General features: G+C 33.9%; 2 protein-coding genes and 1 long non-coding RNA gene across 6 annotated transcripts in view; 2 read left to right on the forward strand and 1 right to left on the reverse strand.

Annotated features, from left to right (window-relative positions):
- The window catches only part of LOC124302903 (uncharacterized), a 592,781-nt gene that overhangs the window by 261,873 nt on the left and 308,350 nt on the right, over positions 1–22,558 (forward strand). The window lies entirely within an intron of this gene.
- Positions 1–22,558, reverse strand: part of LOC124302769 (elongation of very long chain fatty acids protein AAEL008004-like) — a 56,114-nt gene that overhangs the window by 32,353 nt on the left and 1,203 nt on the right. The window lies entirely within an intron of this gene.
- LOC124302797 (uncharacterized) lies at positions 15,442–18,903 on the forward strand. 2 transcript variants are annotated; one of them, XR_006907778.1, is made up of 4 exons: positions 15,442–15,929; positions 18,059–18,136; positions 18,487–18,681; positions 18,798–18,903. It is a non-coding gene; the product is annotated as an uncharacterized LOC124302797 (long non-coding RNA). The 2 variants fall into 2 exon arrangements; XR_006907777.1 differs by having other exon boundaries at positions 18,487–18,809.

A 22,558-nucleotide genomic window follows, 5' to 3' on the forward strand; every position in this document is an offset into this window, starting at 1 on the left:
ATAAAAACCTGGAAATTCGTTGAGGGCAAGAGTACCATATATGGCTATTATTACCGTATGTGGCCATAATTTGATCCATTTATGGCCAAATCAATTGCATATAAATAAAAACCTGGAAATTCGTTGAGGGCAAGAGTACCATATATGGCTATTATTACCGTATGTGGCCATAATTTGATCCATTTATGGCCAAATCAATTGCATGTCAATAAGAACCTGGAAATTCGTTTAGGGAAAAAGTACCATATATGGCTATTATTACCGTATGTGGCCATAATTTGATCCATTTATGGCCAAATCAATTGCATATAAATAAAAACCTCGAAATTCGTTTAGGGCAAGGGTACCATATATGGCTATTATTACCGTATGTGGCCATAATCTGATCCATTTATGGCCAAATCAATTGCATATAAATAAAAACCTCGAAATTCGTTTAGGGCAAAAGTACCATACATGGCTATTATTACCGTACGTGGCCATAAATTGATCCATATCAAGCGTATCTAACAAAATGTTTGGTCACTATTACCGTACATGGCCATAACTTAATCCATTTGTGGCCGTATCAATTGCATATAAATGAAATCTTGGGCACAAACGGCACAAAAGTGTTAGGTTGGCTCTGACTGTTGTAAACTTGGATTTTCAAGTAATTGAGTGGTCAGAAGTGCCATGGACATACCTATACCGCGGAAGATTTTCTCCTGATTCAATGAATAATTGAATAGATTTCTAGTACCAAAAACAATTGAAACGATTTACATGGTTGGCAAAAGATGGCGCGCTGATCACAAACGGTGCCTATACCGTATTCTATGGACGATCACTTCGACAACTAATTTGCGGGTTTCGATGTGGACGTGGATGTCGATTTACCCGTCTAAAGATTCGTTGTGTAACCCAGCTTGAGCACTCCGAGTGACCGAAGGGGGCGAGCGAAAAGTGAAAAGTGGTTTACGCAAAATTTACAGTCCTGCACGCCGCCCGGCGAAATTTTTCCATGTGACTAATCAATAATATGGCGTTGTAATAATTATTGGGATTGATTTATAACAGCTAATTATGGACGGTTGTTCGCCGGATATTTTCATACAACTAGACTAAGAGGTTGCATGTCGGCAGAAAATTGATACTTTTTATACTTAATTATATTAACAATAAGATATAGCCGGACATTGGGCCATTATTATCGAATTAGCGTAACCGTAAGTTACGAATTGGGTCTCTTTGAAAATGAAGAAGTTGTGATTAGTGAAATTATCAGCAAAAGCTTGGATGTATGTCGGTGATCCGTTTGGAATGTCGTCGAAATTGCTAGAAACCCAGTAGATCCGATCGATTTCACTCCGCGCAATGGCTTATTTCATTAAAAATCAGTAAAACAGATGTTCTTTTTGTCGTTCAACATTAGTTCAATGATGTGGATTAAATATTTGAAGATGTCAACGTGATAAAAAAACGTATTTCAATGAATTTGTAGAAAATACACTCTTCAGATTGAAATGATCCATTGAAGAGTACACATATTATATACATTTATGCTTATAATTCTCGTATTTCATAATATTTTTGTATTTTGAAAGAGTTCCCTGCGATATGATGATTTGATGAATACCTTAATGTACGACTATCTTGTAATACAATTGATAAAACGACTCGATTTTCAATATCGATTAATAATCAAAGACTCCCGTTACCTCGAAAAAAAAATATATAACAAGAATACACTGAAATTGAATCGAACAACATAGAAAATAGTTAAGCAGCTTGAACTGTTTTTCAAAAATTGACACTCGGCATGTTTGACGACTAACATTCCAAGACTAAAGTTTTAGAATATTTTTATAAACTCAACCATCCGCACTTTAAATGTGGGATGGAGTGTTTTGTACGTAATATCGAGGCTGGTACAAAAGTACAGTGAAAGTGGACCGAAGATGAAATTTCATGAAACTAGAGATCGAGAGTTCTCAGCGGAGTTTCGCGCCAATACGATATAATATAAGTATGCGTGCTTCGCGTATACACCGTGGGAACTTCTTCGACTTGCTTCGATTTTTACGACTCTATGAAAATCGTAAATACCAAAGCCAAGTGGCAAGAATAGCGATAGAAAAATTAGAAAAAAAAAATTAAATAACTAATCGAGCAATACAAAACAAAAATTGTTTTTCGCAAGAAACATATTATATAAAGCATGCAAGAGGCTTGGACTGAAATTTCTTTCATTGAGTAAATATGAGTATATAAATATAAATCGAGAAGTTATCGAAACCTCGTTTCTTTTTTTTTATCTGTCTCATTTTTTCTGCGATCCTGTAAAAGAAAAAAAAAAAAAATATATGATACAAGATGACACGTCGGGTGAAAAAAAACTCTTCCCGCAGAGAATCATATTATAAAATAATGCACGTACATCGAATTTGTTACTTAGGATAAAACGAAGATTTTTTCAAACAAACGTATCGTTTTTGAGCGATCAGAAAAAAAAAAAAAAAAAAGAATACAAGAATAAACGACAATTTGGAAATCACTGATCATAGATCCTGTACGTCAGTTATAAACACACACGAGAAACCGTTTCTCCCAGCGTTTATGTTACATATAAGCATATCGAAATTTGTCCTCGAATCCTATCACAGACGTTTCTATGGGTGTGTTTTTTTTATTTTTTTTAATTTTTTTTTTTTTTGCAGAAAGTAAATCAGTCGGGCGTTTTTTTTTTTTTTTTTTTTTCTTTTTCATTCTTGTCAATTCGAATTTTCGATCCCGTGTTTGTTTAATTTTTTGTTTTTTTTTTTTTTTTATTCCTCGAGCCAAAACTCGGGTGTTTATTACTATCTGATATAACAAAAAGTCGAACGTATCCGCGACTTTTTTTTTTTCTGCTGTGTGATAGAATTAATTTATTCTGTTTCACGGTCTTTCTCTTTCATTTTCTCTCTCTTTCTCTCTCTCTCTCTCTCTTGCTCTATCTCTCTTCTAATTCCCCGCAATCTTCCGGATATAACTGTAATTACGTTGCAATATGTAGGTATGCTTATTTTCGATAACTCGTAACCTTCGTCCGCGTTTAAATCTGTCGGTAGACGGGTTTTTTTTTTTTTATCAATTTTTTCGTTTCTATTTTTTTTTTTGTTTTTACCCTTTTACAGAATGCGTAACGTTCGATATCGTATGTAATGCGACGTGTTGTCAATTTTACAAGTTCGTAACCTTGTTTTATTTCGGGTACATAAACGTCGAGATTTTCACTCCACGATGGAAACGATCTTGTAACGGAAGTGGCGATGATTTTCGCGTAAAAGCGAAATGAAATGAAGAAAAAAAAAAAAATACAGGGAAGAAATGTCGTTTGTTGAGATTTTCAAAATTTCACGTTACATATTATGAAATTACACGTTATACTGGATAATATATGCAAACGATTCTGGGTATATTGAAAAACAAGATAATTTCAATTTCTTCAGACGTGAGTTTAAATATTGTTGTTTGAAAAACACGGTAATTTTAATTTCCTCAAAGGCGAGTTTAACGAAATGAAAAAAGCAAACAAAAAATTGACACGCACAGAGCTGAAAATGTATTAGACGTTGAATGCAGAGATTTCGCAACAGCGTATAATAAATTGTAAATATTACATCTACATTTAATTAAAATTCAACATTAAATTTGAGGGTTATTTTATCACAAGCTCGTTTCTTGAATAACAAACATGTAAGAAGTTTGAGGGTCAGAGTCGGTCCTCGAAATCGGCTTGTAATTGACTTGTTTCAATTATCCATAGATCGAAATTTTCAATCCCGCAGTTGCGTACAATTTCACCACCGTACCGTATGCCTACGCATCTGTGCAGAAGAAGTTTCCAGATCTTTTTTTCTTGCGAACGAGACTTTCCAAGTCAACGAATTATTGCAAAACACGTACAGGTATATTCACACATGTATCCACGCCCATATATCGCTTTACCAATAAATATCTGTATAATATATTAATTCAAGTATGTTTGGTTAAGAGAAAATAATTCGAAAAACGAAAAATAATTTTTAAAACACACACGCACATATATAGACATATATATATATATATATATTTACCCTCGTCAAACGGGAATAGATTGTCCATTTTTTTGAAAGTTGATACATAAATATATATACATATATATATTATTTTTCTTTGGGATATATATATAATAGATATGTATAATCTGAAAATTGCAATGGTCGATCGAATTGCTATCATAATTATGATGATAAAATTTTATTCCGCGCAGAGACTTTCGACCAGGAATAATAGCAGGAGAAGAGGATAAAGTGAAGAGTAAAGAAGAGTAGAGAAGAAAAAAAGGAAAATAGAAATTTCAATTTACGCAACGAGCCTCGACGATTGGATATAATGTAGATTATTGCACAATATAGAATGTGACCGTATATAAACGAGTAACGTTGCAGAATCCGGAACGTGAAAATTTTGAAATATCCAACCATATTACAATACACACGCATCGCACACGTATACACGTGTACCTCATTCTTCGATTGATTATTATAAATATAACACCGCGTGTAACGTAATCAGTTGCATTCGTCGTTAATTTGCGTTATGATAATTCACATGCGCTCGACGCGATTCGTGTATTTTTTTCATTTTTTATATCTCTCTCCGACTATTTTTCTGCAATTCGCTGAGCGCGCAAATATTTCACGTGTCAATCGTTTGAAATAAATCATAGAATAAAATGAAAACACAAGCGGCAAACTGATGAGATTTTAATGACAAAACATCGAGGGAAAAACAGCAGCAACTGACTTTTTGATTACAATTTCTAGAGCCTGACGATTTTTTTTTCGTTCAAAGTGTACATCTACGATTAATATATATATATATCATTATTATGAAACTATACAGGTGATGAATGGAAATTTTTCTGAGCTTTTATACGTCCGGCGAGTTTTGACGTATTCGATGAAAAAAGGAAAGTAATTGATCATGAGAGATCGATTACATTCTAATGATTAGATTCTAACGAAAATGACCTCTGATTTGTATATATAATGAGTATATTACCGAGTAAACAAACGACTTACTTTTTTCAAACAGTTGTGTTAAAACAGGTTGTAGGAAGGTGATATACATACCTATATGTACGTACAGATGAAAAAAAAAAAAAAACAAAAAAAATAAATAAATAAAAAAATCATTTCAAAGTACAAGCTAAATTATACACACAGGTGTCTATAATTGACGGCAGTTTTGCCCTGTAGTGATCATTAATTTTCTGACCCGACTGTCACAGGCGTTAATACTGTCACGTATCGCTAAAATATTTTCCCCGCGATAGGTTAAGATTATGACCAACTTATTGAAAGGCTTTTATGCGATACACGTGAACAGTGATTACAAGCTTGTCACTTTCGCATTAATTTTCTCAAACCGCAGGCAAGTTTTCAGCTTCGTCATTATTAAGACAGGCTCTGTTACTTAATACACGCGTCATGCGTATAGATTTATATTATAATGCGAAGAAGCGTTGACTATATCGAGATTTAATAAATAAAAATTTCCCTCGATTTTAGGCAGGTGTATGTCTATACATACATATATATTAGAGTGTCCCAAAAAAACCGACTATTTTTTTTTCCAAAGAACATTGAAAAATCGTCAGAGTATCTCTAGAAAATGACCCTGTGAAAATATAAGCTCTTAATATTAATATTTAGAGGTGGCGATTTGTAATTTTCTATTTCCCATTTAAATAACATGGGAAAATTTTTTTTTGAACTTTGGAATTTTGTAATGGGATAACGAGCTACTTCATAAGTACGACAAAATCAGGTCTTATAGGAAATTTGATGCTCTACAAAAAAGGTCTTAACTTATATGTATTATATGTAATTAATATTTTTATTAATAATTTCGGATCTGCATTCCGTCAAATATATGCATATATTTATTGTTCAGTTGATAATTCTGGGTTTATAATACATAGAAATTAATTTTTGTTGTATTTACGAAAAAAAAAGCATAATTTTAAACAGTCCGAAGTTTGAGGCTCGATATTTTTGAAACAGCTGGATTTACGCAAAATGTCAATCAGACCTTTTTTGTAGAGCATCAATGTTCCTATAAGACCTGATTTTGTCATACTTATGAAGTAGCTCGTTATCCCATTACAAAATTCCAAAGTTCAAAAAAAAATTTTCCCATGTTATTTAAATGGGAAATAGAAAATTACAAATCGCCACCTCTAAATATTAATATTAAGAGCTTATATTTTCACAGGGTCATTTTCTAGAGATACTCTGACGATTTTTCAATGTTCTTTGAAAAAAAAAAAATAGTCGGTTTTTTTGGGACACTCTAATATATATATATATATATATATATATATATATATATATATATATATATATATATACAGATATAGATGCGTGATCCCCATGGACGTATATTCCTGAAAAATTTTAACTCATTCTTATCATTTTGACAAGGCGAGCCAACCTTCTTAATAGACATTTATCGTCCAAGCCGATTCCACAAAAATTAAAAGAAAAATTGTGCATTCTAACTATTTCGATTATAAATAATTGTTAAACCGAAAAAATCCATTAGTTTTGCAAATGCCGGGCCGTTAGGAATTATTATTAGATAGTACATACAAAATAAGAAAAATTATTCCCCTAAAAAAATATTTAAAAAATACAAAAAATAAATTCTCCGCTCTGAACTATGGCTCAAAATGTTTGTTTTGGGACCCAGAAATTATGTGAATTTTTGTAAAAAAAATAAAAATTGGCGTTTTTTTTTCTTAGGACCGTAAAAGGGTTTGTAGCATTTTTTAAAAAAGAATTGTTGGGACGAAAAATCTGAAAAAAATGGTGAGTGCTTTTTTTAGGTTGTAGAATCATATAAAAAATAGTGAAGCAAATTGGCGAGGGTCAGGGAAAATGTCCTCTCAGTTGGCATGGAATACCTCATGTGTGTATATATATATATATGCAAATGTATATATTATTTATAGTTGGTATTCATAAAACATCATTTATCTATACAAGCTGCTTGTCTTTCATTCGTGGTGGCCTGAATTCGTACGGGAAAGTATTTTATTCGTTTCTTTAGTCTAAAGTTCTTATTCCTTATCAGATTATTGTATATTATACGGCACGAATAGCCTCGAATATTCATGAAAAACTTTATTCGGGCACTGAACGAAGCGAAAACGTCGTGTTATACGTACGTATAAACAGATGAGACAAAAATTCGTTTCCATCCGATTTGAAAGCGTATCCCTAATAATATATATCATATACGATGCTGCAGAGTAATGGAGCAATTATAGGCATTCGTTATGTGGTCAGAGATGTTATTTCTTCTATTTTTTGTTCCTTGTTTTCTCAATTACGATTTACATATGAATGTGATATTCGACTGACCGCAGGTGATTTAAATTATTTATGTATCTCAATTTCGAACGGCGAATGCGAAAGTGGTATTGTACCAAACGAGATTATAATATATCAGCAGCAACGACTAGATGAAGGAGAAAGAAAAAAGGAGAGAAAAAAAAGTAATGAAAATAAGTGAAAAGAAAATCAAACGAGACTCTGCATTTTTTAGAATAACGTATATCAAAATAGCTGATTAAGGTGAGTCGAAAAATCTAAAAATTGTTGGTTACCCTCAAAAATCAAACTTATCGCTGAGACAAAGGTCTCCGTGCAACGATTCGATTTTTTGAAAATTTTTAGAGGGCGCGCGGGACGCTCAAAAACGCCATTTTTAGCGTTAAATTAACGTAATCACTGATAAACGGAAACAGATCGTTCCAAAAATTCTGATTTAATTATATAAGGTGCCCAGGAATATGCTCTCTCAAACTGATATTTGCGGAACATTAAAAAATGGTTCATATCTTCGAGAGAAATTTTTGAAAATTGATATTTTCACTATTTTTCAATTAATTATCATTAAATGCTGATTTTTTTCCTTCTAAAACGTTTTTGTATTCTTTCCATCTTTTTTCTTGCAGAGCTCGGCATCCGTATTGCTTAAAACGCCAAAATTGCTGAATAATGAAGATTTATTTTGGAAATTTTCATATTCTGTTGATTCACACCAACTGTCTGTGCAATTATCGTTATATTTCTCAAAAAAGTTTATCGAAGGAAAAATTCACGCAGAAAGAAGTACATTTTATCAAAACCATTTCAATTTTGAGTGAACGAAAATATTTATATATATATTTTTGAGGGTATCAAACAATTTTTAGAGTTTTCGACTCACCCTAATATATATATATATATTTGTAATTACCTACCAGGTATAATACCAATACACTGTAAAAGGCATCGATAAAATGAAACTAGTATTACGGGTAAACGCGTTTATCATTCACATACATAAAATATATGTATATTAAGTAATATCGTGTAAACACCACGTTAAATTTTATAAGTAGGTTAAGTTGAGAAAAAAAAAATGGTTGTATAGGTGTAAGTTATTATTATACGTATATATACATACATATATGCACGTAATAATAGTTGCATAACCTTATAGCCGAAAGTATTAACAGCTAAGTCAAACTTACGCCGTATATGCACGCGGATTAAACTGCGTACGTATGTGTAACAAACCGTTTTCTTCTTATCTATGTATAATACATACCTGTACGTACGTAAATACATACATAACTTTAAACCTTTAATCTTGACACTCGTGACGCATTTATATTGTCGCAATCTTTCGCTGCTACTCTGATGCAGCGTTTCAACGGCGCCTCAATAATTATTACTGTTAAGAAACGATGCGAAATAATGAGGTGTACCTTCTTTGTACAATAGTAAGAGGGAAGCAAAAAATTTGCAGCCTCTGGGCAGACTTGAGCCCGTACGTCCCAATTTTATACAGCGTAAATGAATAATTGTTTGTTTTGTACGAATTCTATAGTTGTTTTTTTTTTCCTTTCGTTTTTCCTTCTCAAGCAGAATATAACCGCAATTATGATTGCGGAAATTAATTCGAATTGCAGGTTCTCTGACTCTCAAGTTCCAAGGGGATTCTGTTCAGTATTATATCAATGATTGAAGAATTGATTTAACTGAAAAGGAATTGAAATTTTCATTCATATGATCGTCCGTGAAAGAAATCTGAAAATCAACTTAGAATTCTGATTGTACGATTATATATTTTCATCAAGAATTTGTAATTTGTATGTGTATTATACATATACCGCGACAATCTGTTGAAACTTGAAAATGAACCGCGCATGCGCGAGTTTTATCGGCTGTTCGCGCAGGCTGGCCAATCCGAGTTTTCAGCTGTCGAACTCTTTCTGCCGGCGATGCGGTTGATACGAATTTTCGAGGTTAGAATCTCAAATAATCGAGGCAGCGACTCGGAAAGGTTTCGGAAGCGTTTGTTGTCGGGTCGGAAAGTTGATTCTTCGAAGAACGCTCGGAATTTAATGCTTACGCTCTTTGAAAATTCGAAAGTAGAGATTTTGCGTAGGTTGGCCCGCCTGCGTCGCGGACAAAAATATCGCTGCGGAAAGATTTGGCCGACCAATGAGATTTAATTATTTGGCGCATGCGCGGTTGATTTTCAAGTTTCAAGAGATTGTCCTGGTATGTGTAATACAATTCGATGGCAAAGATGCGGTATTTTTTTCACCCGTAGTTGTATTAAAAAAAAAAAAACGATTATTCTTTACGTGACAAACAATCAGTGATATATACACGATGTGGAATACTGACGAGGTAAGATTTATAAATATTGTAGTAAATTAAAATTTTTTAAAAATATATTCAAAGTATGTTGTGGATGTGTATCTTATTCAAACAACTTGTAATGAACAATTCTAAATACGTTAATTTTTATACGCGTCATAGATATCACATAAATTGTTTATTCGACAAACGTTGACATTTTTTCATTGCCTTTCAATTATGCACGTGTTTCAATTATATAATTACAAACATCAATCACGATCTTGGAATTACTGAATTTTTCATAAGGCACAAAAAATAAAAAATAAATTTATAGGTATATGAAAATTTAATAGCAATAGCAATAAACTCTCGTCAAATTTCGCGTGTTTTTTTTTTCTTCCTTTCTTCTTCCGTCTACATCATATGTCTATATTTATGCATGAATTTCAATACGTAGACACAAACTTGGTTCGAATTTGGAATTAAAATTAGTGCCAATTTTTCAGGGAATTGCAAGGTAAAAAAAAAAAAAAAACAGTCACGAACATTTTGCGGATTATTTTGTATGTAACAAGTGTGTGTGTATGTGTGAAGGTTTTTTGCGCGTCTTTGCTTAGTTAGTCCACCTGCAATTCCGCGGCCGTGAGGGTCAAGGTTAAGCAAATGCACGTTAATTAGGCTTCGATCTTCAACGTTGCGAAATTATTCACTGCAATATTATTGCTAATGAAATCTTACTGCACTTAATAACAGTCAACTACTTAAATACAACGTTTAAACACCAATTAATAAATTAAATTAACATCGCAAATATGTACAATGTACATACGTATATGTGTATCTATATGCATAATATATTCATAATATACATACATATAAAATTATAAATTTGCACAAATTTCGTTTCGTGTACACGAATTTTATACACCGTAATTGCAGGTATCGTAGTTATATGATAAACGGAGAATTGCTTTTGCGATCTGTGCCCAACTTGTTATTATCGTTATTATTATTGTTGTTTTTATTATTATTATATCATTATTGGTATTATTGCTATTACAGAAAAGAACGTATGAGTATTAGCCTACATTTCAATGAGGCAGGATGGCACGAATCTCATGAAGGTTGAAAAAAAAAACTGTACGAAACTAATGATTAATTACGCGTGCAGTAATTATGCCGTGCGTCATTTGACTACCGATTAATACACGTTAAATGGAACGAGCGTATAACGACAAAGAGAAGAAAAAATGAAAAAGAATCGCTTCCTTATTATACAAGCTATATTTTATGAAAAAAATTAAAAAATAAAAAATAATGCCCAATCTTTACAAACGTGTTAAATATGGCAGTTCAACCATACGTAATGAGTATTTTATATGGAGAGATGAATGATTTTGTGCAGAATGTATTATAGTACGAAGATGTGTGGTATATACGTCGGGGAAAAAGACAAATTCGGGCTGCGGGAAAGAAATTTCGAAACGCGTTAGTAAAAGGATCGAGGGTGAAATGACTCGAGATTTTCGTGACACAATAATATTTTTGAGTTGAATTAATTAAAATTATTTCATGTAATAGAACTAATTTTTTTATTTTAAATTGAGATTTTTTAATCTTTTTTTCAAATTTCAATTCATTCATCTGTACGAATGTATCGTCTGTCATTTTAAATTGATTTTTTTAACCCAGATAAAATTCATTGATTCAACTTAATTCGGTTCAATTTTTTTTTTTTACTCCTTAATATTCGACAATCCATTCTAATTAAAGTGAATTTGAAAAAATTTCAACACATTCTTTCGTATCTCCTGTCAGTTGAAATTAATTTTACTTTCGTTTTAAATTCAACTTAATTTATATCATATCGATTTAATTTTTTTTATTTTTTTTTTTTTGCATGTCTTTAAACCGATAATTTTTGCACGAATCGTTGAAAACAAACACTGCACAATTTAAGCCCCGGAACTTTCGCGGATATAGGCGAAATTTTTACTACAAACCGTAAAATTGCAGTATTTAATTGGCGTGGTGATAATCGCGAATTAACGAAATTAACTAAACAAATATTTGTCGCATAAGTATACACATATAACATGTGCATATATATTGTAAGAAAATTTACAAGTATGTGCAAAGCGAATAAATACATTATACCTCACATCATTTATTCTCTCGAAGCGACGTAAATCGTCGTGACAAGCGTTTTGCAAGAATGTAAGCAATTTCCACTTGTTATTTTTTTTATTTTAATTTTTTTTCTTCATTTTTATGATTTTAAATTACGGAAACAGGTACATGCAAATTATCGATTACACTGTCAAGATTTTTCAAGTGGAATTCTTCGAGTCTGCTTCTGATTTTACGTATCAGCGTGACTTTCCACTATCGTTGATCAAAATTTTATCATAGCTTTAACCGATCGTCATGCTAGAAGACCAGGATGAACTTGACTGACGTTATATTGAACAAAATTTTTCAAGGGGCGGCTCGATTGTATTCTAAGATCAATGATGGCCTTTACGCAACTTGGAATTATAGTTGCATGAAATTAGGTAACGATAAATGACACGTATTAACGATTCGTACATGTCGTGTATAATATCAACGCCTTCGAGCGTTCATCGTCACGGAAAAGTTATCAGTTAATGGAAATTTACGCGTGGGCAATTAAAATTGATTCTAAGAAGAAAGAGAAGAAGATATAAGGCGATTAAAGCCGAGAGAATTAGTGCATTTCATTCGATTTATAAGCTTTGACACGTTAGTGACGGTCGATAACGAATTTTTTATTGTAATCAATTAGTTCAATTTTCGAAATTCCATATTATTGCTTTCTGTGTTTTTCCTATATTCAGAACCGTTTCTCTCTTCAAAAAAAAAAAGAAAAAAAATACCAAGTGGAATAACAACACCCACCTAGGAAATTTCAAAGTTACAATTATTCGAAGATTTTTTTAGGAATAAAATTTTACGTATCACGTGGCATTTTTAAAAATTAACCGCACAGAATCATAGATCAAAGAAACCTCATACAATGTAAAGTGGTGGATATGAAATGTAATAGCAGTCGAGTCGTAAGATTTTTGCTGACGTAAGACAATATTTTAACCGTCAGCTAATTATCGCGGTTCTCTGAATAATTCCCATTAATTATAATACCTTTCGAATCTCAAATTCACGACGGGAGTTACTGCTAATGGAGTTAACCACTTTAACCATTAAGTCGGCAAAGCGGCGTCAAGCACGCCCGTGTCGTGATTAAAGTAATTTAATGTTTTTGGTGTCTTAGGTGAATATTTACTTTTGAAAGCACGTGTTTTAAGTATTTTTGAGATCAAGGAATTCGATTAGACGACAAAAATTTATATTCTCCGCGCATTCATACAGTTTTGAGCCCTCGAAGTAGACAAATTTTTCATCATTTTCTTAAATGGCGTCATAGAACAAACTATTACCTTCTTTCTTATGTAGGGATGAATATATTTTTAAAAACATTGAATAATAATACTTTAGAGTCTAGCCACGCGATTTCAAGAATTACCGAGTAATTTTTCTGACATAAGCTGTAGTTATACCGTAAGGTAAATGACTCTGACTGGGTAATTCTTGAAACTTCGCATTTTTGTTCGAAAATGTTGTTGTTCAATATTTTTGAAAAGAAGAATGCGTCCCGAGAAGTGAAAATTATCAAAATTTCGTCAACTTAGGGGGCCCGAAACTGAATAAATGCGCGAAAAATTTAACTTTCTATGGCCAGAGTCGGATTCCTTGAACACAAAAATATTTAAAACACATGCTTTCTAAAATAAATATTCACACGAGACATCCAAAAACATCGAATTACTTTATGACGACGTTTCGTGATTTTTGGCAATTATGGCGCGGGCACGATTGACGTCGCTATGACGCGTTGGCAGTTAAATGGTTTGAAATTTTTTTTTGAAACGTTGCACAAATATACAACGTGTTTTTTGGTTTCATAGTTATAATAATAAACGTTTGAATCAATTGACGACTCGAAGAAAAAGAGAGACTTTGCCTTGTTCTACGCGCACGAGTAATAAATATTTTTTCTTCATCCTTTGCTCTTTACGATTCTAACAATGTACGTTAAAGACGTAATAACAGAGTGTAATTGTTCCATGGACCCAATTAGGACTATCCGGGTTCCCGAAATCTCGGGAAAAACCGTTCCGATTCGGAACCGGTTTGTATCGGTTCGGGTTTTTTGTCGATTCCGGAATGGTCGGGAAACCCAGGATTTTCAGGTAACCAGAAATTTTTGAAAAACCCGAAACGTCAGTAATCTGACTTACCTAATATCTACATATAATATTAGACCAATACTAAATACTAAATACTCAATACAATTAGTAAATAGAATATCTAAATGACGTCAATATTTTCAGTAAAAGTTATATCATCTTTCATCGGGATATCCGGGAATCCTGACAATTTCGACAAAACTGATACTTTCGAGAATCCCGAGATTATCACCGAAACTAATAGATCTAATTCCCCACCCGACGCTACCAGAAGAATTCTGGTACCAGGTCAGCCCTACATACAATACACACTTATGTATGTACACACGCACGATGTATAATACTGGGTTATTTCCGTGGTGCGTCCCATAAGGACCCCTAATTGTAGGCAAATCAAGGTACTAGTGCACTCTGAGCAGCACCGATGCTCTTTTGTTAGCACGCGGCTGATATCACCCCAAGAAACTCGGAGCTGCTCAGGTGAACTCGTACCTTGATTTGCCTACAATTAGGGGTCCCTATAAGGCGCGTCACGGAAATAACCCGGTAGTAGTTACACTTCTTTTTCTAACCATGTATTATAATATCGTGTATATTATGAACGGGCGATGAAGATAATCAACGGCATGACAAAATAATAAAATAATATGGACTTCGATGTACGCAATTATATATTATATATATGTATACAGGCATACGGTCTGCAGACTCGCTGAAAAGAAAGAAACCGAAGGAAGAAGAAAAAAAAAGAAAAACACAACTGATGTAATAATTTGTTTACGGCTTGACGTAGATTTCGGTCTTATACTCCGCAATGTCATGCAATTTTTATGTCATACGATGTTATAGATATACACGTATGTACCTATACAATACATATATATACAGTCGCAAAAATAAGGATCAAAGTTTACGAGAGGGATTCAAATATGTATAGATATCCTTCAAGTAGAAGAAACTAAAGGATTTGTTTTATTTCTTTTAAATCCGAAAGACATGGCGAAACAAAAATCCTGCAGACGCAAATAACTGGTTTCTCCGAAATGTCACTGACCCGAATGTTTAAAAAGTCGGGCGAGATTCTTGAATTTTGAAACAAAGAACGACGTTGGCGTAAAGAGCAGTAGGATGAAGAACGAAAAAAAAAAAAAAACTGGGAAAAAACAAAATCAGCAAGCAAAAAACAAATTTGTATTGTACCGCAATAAGGTGACCGTGGTAATTATAATTCGTGTTGAACTGTTTATTATTATGTATAAAATAATGAAAGATCGAAATCTTAGAATGTGCGTGTAATAATGTGTCGACAGTGGATTTTAAACATGATATATATATATATATATACACACACACACCTGATGGGAGGTGCGCGAATGACTCGCGTAAGAGAAAAAGTTTTGCGAAACTTTCGATGAGGCGTATAAATGTAAATACAAATATAAATGTTGGGCGTGTATTAACAAAACGTAAACGAAACTACTAAATTCCAACAGCTAGCCGTGTCTGACAATTACGAGACATGTACCGAATGTGCCTCGCTGACTGCACAGCTAAATTTCGTAAGATTTCTCGGCACGCGTTCAAGTCCCCAAACGGGCCCATCGAGTTAGTCAGGGCAGGGATTTCGGGACCACTTTGCAGGCATGAGTTTGTCGATCAGTTTCTATCGCGGCGCGTCGTTCGCGGTACCTACATACGAAATGCCTTTCGACGAATCGCTGTCGCGACGAATATTCGAGAACACAAATTTAAGGAGGAGATTTTATCTCGGATCTCTCGAATCAGTGTCGACGCTCGTATTTCACGTTACGCAAACAAAATTTACCTGCAGAACTGCAGTCAACGACTTGTTATACCTGTTTCGAGTAAAGCCAAACTTCGGACGCTGGAGTTACGAGGTTGAAATTGAAAACTTGACCCGACGCAATATTGACAAAAGACGTACTGTGTTCGTACATTGATACCACTATTTTTAAGTTTGGAATAAATTTAACGGATATTCATAATATTAGGGGAGAAATTGAAGTTTTTTTTTTTCTACACGTATATACGTAATTCGTTTGTTTTCATACTCTGCTTCATTTGATAATTATTAGTTATTTCTTGGGTTGTTAACGAATAAGAAATTTTACCAACTAGAATCCATGTTTTCTGTTAATAAATTTTCAAGGATTATAGAATTGGTTGTTTGATTGGATTTTTTATTTTTTTTATTTTATTTTTTGCTACTAAAAGCAAATCCGACGACTATTCAAATAATTGAAGCTCTTTCAATGTCAAAAATTGTATTCGCTTAATCCGAGTTAAATTTACTCAATTGACGTAAAATTTTACCATAAACACATAAAAGAAATACATGGTATTAGGATTGAGTGAATATTTACGGGATTCGAAAAACCTTAAGGCAAATGTTTAAAAATGATTAGACGCTTGGCTGAAGAAGTGTATGAATTTTGTAAATATGCTTCTATCTCGACAATTAATGATTTGATTCGATTGGGGTTTGTTTTATTCAAAAGCACATAGATCGAGCCCTATTTACAGATTTTTATTGTTTAAACCGATTTGCTTCAAATTCAAAGACAGTATTCTTGGATAGTTTATACTCTTTACCAAGATATGGAATTACTGTTTTTTTTTTCAACAAAATAACGAGCATTTCAAATTGTAATCCGATTTTTAAGAAGTGTCAGTTTTCAGAATATTCGTATATTTTACTTTAAACATTTCGATCACGTAGTGAATTTCAGACAACCGGAGAACCTTGAGTTGAGAAGTAGTGATTATTAATAAAAATTTGAGATTTTTCAAAAGCGGTTTGATTTTTTTTATAAATTCTAGAGGATATTCCTCACTTAGCGTTGAAGAACTTATGATAATTTCATCATTTGCCAGGATTTGGTTTCAAACTATGCATCTTTTTCTAACTGTTTTCTGTTAACTGAAAAAATGAATACATTTTCGCTAAAAATTTCAGAAGATTTTCCTTTCATATATTTCCAATTTTTTGAAAAAAAAAAAAAAAAAAACTTCAATTGTTTTAGAAAACAATGTATGGCTTCGAAACTAAATCCCGACCCACGATGATATTTAAACAAGTTTTTGAACACTAAGAGAAAAATATCCTCTGAAATTTTTAGCAAAAAAAAAAAAAAAAAATGAAACCATCTTTGAAAAATCTCAAAATTTAATTTTTCAAAAGCTTTTAAAAACTTCTAGCGACCTCGATAAAATTTTACGTATTTTTGTGTTTAAGCTCATTTAAAATTGGAACTTGTTTATACGCAACTTTTTTTTTTTATGTAACCAATAGTTTTCGGGATATACTAAATTAAACTTCGGAAATTGTCGATTTTCGCATATATTATACCGAATGCTAACGTCTAACAATAAACGTCATAAAAGACTAAGAAAAATCACTAACATTTTGTACAGCTAACAGAAAGTTTTCACAAAATTTGATTTAATTCTGAGAGGGTCAGTCTTTTGATCAAATCTATCTGTGTGGAATGCCCCATATACATATATGTAAATACAATAGATACACATCTAATCCGTGTGTATACTACTGTCAATTATGCACCTGCGTAAATCACCTTGGGATTTATTTCTGCCTGATTGTATGAGAAATTGTGTCGAACTTGAGTTGCCGGGTGTCACGGTTCAATCGATATTTCCTGTCTTCTTATTATCCCCGGGTTATTTTCGGAGGTTCATAATGAGCGAGTAAAAAAAAACTGGTTTTCCGGTCATACAACCGTTCAATTTACACGCGCAAAGATGTTATAATGATGTATGCCAACATGTTGAAATTGATATATTCATCAATTCAGCGCGCAGTTTCGTTGTACAATGTATTCACTTGCAAGTCTCACACGAACATGTATTATAATAATGTCAGATATATCGCGTATGGAGTTAAATGACGAACGTTTACAATTCGCCGGGTAAATCCACCGATATTATAGACAGCTGTATCGTATGTTATATTTTGCAATTTTTATACATTTTTAATTTTTTCCACATAATTTCGCCAAATACAACGACGACTCGGGATATATTCTAAATAACTTCCAGGTCCGGTACGGTGAATTACACGTTATTGACCGTGTAGGCAACCGCGTGGGCTCCGTTCAACCGTAAATCACGATCAAGGTAAATCCTTTAAACACCTAAACTTCCAATTCGTAACCCCACACATTATTACCGACAAGATTTCCTCCCAGATTTTCGGTCTTGCACTGGTCGCGTTTTTAGTTCGTTTGAATTATAGTTTTACTATTATTATTATTATTTTTTTGTTTCCTGTTTACTGAAAAATTTCCGTACGACTTTTGAATTTTATAACGCCTTATTATACCGCAGAGCTGATCAAGCGGTAAAAAATTTCACGAGCAGTGTGTCGGGCTGGAGAAATAATAGAACGACAATAAGGAAACAGGTTTCGTAACGCTTTTGACCACGTTTATCAATTATTATATGGAGTTGTTTGTCGTTCGGTTTAGCATCACTGCGTCCATGGAATTTCAACAAGTTCCATCGCGTTCGCACGGAGCCGTGGCGACACGATGCGATGGACGGAAAAAAGCGCGGGTATTTCAAGAAGCCGAGTGGCGCGCGTCGCTTTGCGAACCGCTCGATTCGAACGGGCTGAAAACGAAGACGCCTACTGAAACCGCACCTCACTGTTTGTTTCACAGGTGCGTAATACGTGAATTTCGGTAATCCCCGTTAAACGCCGATGAGAAGAATATTAAATATAGATTATATCTTAAGAAAAAAAAAAAAAAAAATCGAATTGCACGTAATATTGCAGGTATTAACAGATCCAGCGATAACGCGTACAGCACGAAATATGTATGTATATAAAGTGTACGTTGAATTGAAATAAAAGAAACTTGTTCTATATAAATATTATATTTTTAATGTACTATTTTTACTATTCTCACTGATTTTCATGCATTAAATCATGAATTTCCCACTATATTCGTACTTTGTATACGTATACTTTACACTAGTTATGTAATAACCTCGAACTAGTTTAGAAAAAAAAAAAAGAAATTTTCTGATAATTTCACCGATTCCAGCGCAGATATTTGCGCGGACATATCGCGGCTCGATTTTTTTTTTAATCAGGTGGTTCCGCTGTCTTTTATCCGGTTTTTTACGGCAGCGTGATTAGCCAATATGATATTTTAAGATCAGATTAATTATACACCCAAATCAATTATATGTGTTCGTACCGGAGTGTAAATCATGAGAAATAAATAATGTGTACTTACGTATACCTATATTCACGGCATAAACGAGCTGGCACATCGAGACGTTTATTATTGCGTCAATTTAATATAACCAGAGATTTTTTTAATCTATTAACTAATAGAGTTTTTTCTTAATCAATAAAAGTTCGCCTTGTTAAGTATGTCAATTTTGTCCCTTTCTTTTTGCATAAATTAGGCATATATTAACTGTGTGTAATATATTATACAAGTAATTTTGTCGAGATGGGAAAAAATGTAAGGGTCGTCCGACGAAATATTTCTCTTCTAATAATACACGCGTCTGCTGTTATAGGCAATATTTTTTTTCTATACCTTAGAACAAAAGATATAGAATAAATTTTTAAGCGAAGATATCGATTAATTCTGAGACCTTTCAATATATTATTTAAAGAAGAAAAAACTTCTCCCGGATGCATATCGCCGGGTCTATTTCATCGTATTATCGATATAATGCATGAAAATCAGCTTAGGAATTTCGTAAAAAATATAATGAGATAACGTTATTAATTTACGATTTTATATGAAATATTTGTCCTCCGACTGACGGCGCAGCAGTCAATTTAACCGGTAAAATTCGTCATTAAATCCCCCTAAACGTATCCGAATAATCTATTGATTCAATTGATAATCGTTCTAATCAGTATAATAAGCCTCACGTGTTCACAGCAGCTGTTCAATACTCGTTAAAAATATGCGTTCACACATGCGTATGCAATAACACATATTTATATTTATAAAATTCGTTACACAATCCCTTGCACCGTCATAAACGTCTGTGTTTCACCTATAATTTCCACTGCAATATTGTATATTACGTTAACTACACTATTATATATTACTGTCCTAAGCGAGCAGAGATCAACGAATGACTGAATTGGAATCCAGGCGGAGCAAATACCGGGTGAAAAACTTTGCCACAAATGTATAGGTACATACATGTACATAGATATACAATACATATGATTAAAAAAACATCTCTATGTACATCTGGTAAAAATTTTCAAAAGCATACACTGTAACCACATGGTAACGCGTTCAACTACGACTGAAAACGTGTGCAGATAACTCGGTACCACGTGCTAAAACGGGGAGATACCCGTGTTTGAAATTTACAATCGGATGAGTCATAAATTCGTTAAGTATTTTCGAGGTATGTATGCCTGTCCGTCTAAGAAGCGTCTCGTACCTACCCATTGTGCTTGGTATAGGTGTGTAACTAATCAGTAGATACGCGACGCGTATCTCGACAACCTGTATATTAAAGAGGAATGAGTTTTTTTTTTTTTTGTTTTCTCTTCTTATTCGAAATGCACGGAGAATTAATTTTTGAATTGAAAAACGGTCTAAATATTAATCGTATTTGTTGATCTAAGAAAGGAATATGTTGTAATCAATTCTCGTAGTTCACGATATTGTAAATATGATCACAGGATGTGTAAAAAAAATTATACGATACGTTGTAATGTTTACGAAGTTTATCCCTGAGATAATGCGATTACAATCGTTTACACGGATCGATAGATCTGTTTTGGTATAAGCGCCAGTTTCGCGGCTGTGGGTCTACATTAGGTCTACGTTATACGGCGAGGATGATCAAGTTTGGCGGAATGCGGTCTTCGCAATTCTTTCAGATACACCTGTAATAATAATTATTAAATACTTGGCAAAAGTTGAATAAGTTTTCTAAGAGGGAAAGATAGAACAGAGAAAAAAAAAAAAAAAAACAGACAAGAAACAAAATAAACTTTCTTCCTTCTTATGGTCTCTTCCTATATCATGAAATGTAAACCCTAAAAACGTTTTACGGGCCTTTTCTTTTGTTTGTTGTTTTTCTCAGAATTCTGATTACACATTACTGACGGAGGAGCTTGCCCGCTTTCGTGCGAGAAAAACAAGTTTCAACTATTCGAAATGAGGAAAAAATCTGTTGGGAAACAATAGGTAAGGTGGAAATGAACCCAATTCTTCGAAAATCGTAAGTGCAATGTGAAGAAATGTTTGATGCGAATGAATGAATAACGTTCGGGAAAATCACCGCCGTCTGCAATTAGCCCGAGTGAATCACCGGCTTCTTGATTTCATTTGTTTAACGCAACTGGTGGATATAGTCGGACAGACACGCGACACAAGTTTTTGTACAGATTCAGATAAATTCGTGTAAATTATTCTCTTCCAAGTGGCGTGTAACGTAATGAAAATAAAAGAAATGCCAAAAACTTGAGAGATCGAAATTTTGGAATAATATCCAAAGGCGAAGCTTTGCCGCAAACGCTTCAAGACAGCCAAATCATTAAAAATAGAGTATTGATGTTGGTCAATCCGCCTAAACAGTGTCTCACACATTAAAACGATATTTCGCTAAATTATTTCGATCAATTATCATTATTTACACGAACGCTATTATGAATTTATGCTGATCTTGAACTGGCATATTCACCCGAAGGCGAACCTTGTGGCCAAAACACGAGTTCAATGAAACTTCCTTTCTACCTACAGATAAGTGCGTGGTATTTAATAGACAAGTGAGTTTAGATCTGTCAGAAAGAACTTGAAGCGAAAAAAAACCGTGACAGGTGATCAATATATCTATCGAGTCTCATTAGATAGAATGAATAAATGATTTGAAGCAAAAATTCTCATCGCTATTGATTTCAGGAAGTGTGTTCTAGAGTATAACTTGAAAAACGCATGGCCAAGGTGAAAGAGTATAAAAGATAAAAGAATCCTGGCTCTGCGCCTGCTGATCGGCAATTAGATTGCAGCGGCGCACGTCTGGCTGCACGAGACCGCCTGCGTTAACCCGACCGATACTGGCGAACAAGCCAAGGCGAAGCGAAAGCGAGTAAAATCAAAAGCGCTACTGCGAAAAAAGGGGGGATGAGGGGTGGACGAAGATTCGGTCTGCTGATGTAAGGGGTCACTTACCGAAAGGAGCAAACTGGCGGTCGCGACTTGTTGCGGCGTGGCTTGAATCCCGAGGAACGTCAGAGCTCGGGGTGTGGGCGAAGGCAGCGGGAGACGCGTGACGACCGGAACGCGTGTCGGGCGTAGGTTAGGTTATGTGTTAGGTTGGGTTGGTTGTACCAACGCAACGCGACGCGTCGGTTGATCGGCGGCGACCGGTGCCCGGCTTTCGTTCGCTGTACCAGAGCAAAGAATACGGAAGGTGTGTAGACCAGAGGATGTGGATTCTGAACGCTTCAAGGCCACTGGTGTCGTCTGCTACCGTCTAGTCGATAGAGTATAGACGGATAGATGGCTGATTGGGCGAAGTTTGGGAGTTTATAGCTCGGTG

Source organism: Neodiprion virginianus, chromosome 4, assembly GCF_021901495.1.
Source record: "Neodiprion virginianus isolate iyNeoVirg1 chromosome 4, iyNeoVirg1.1, whole genome shotgun sequence".
NCBI lineage: Eukaryota > Metazoa > Arthropoda > Insecta > Hymenoptera > Diprionidae > Neodiprion > Neodiprion virginianus.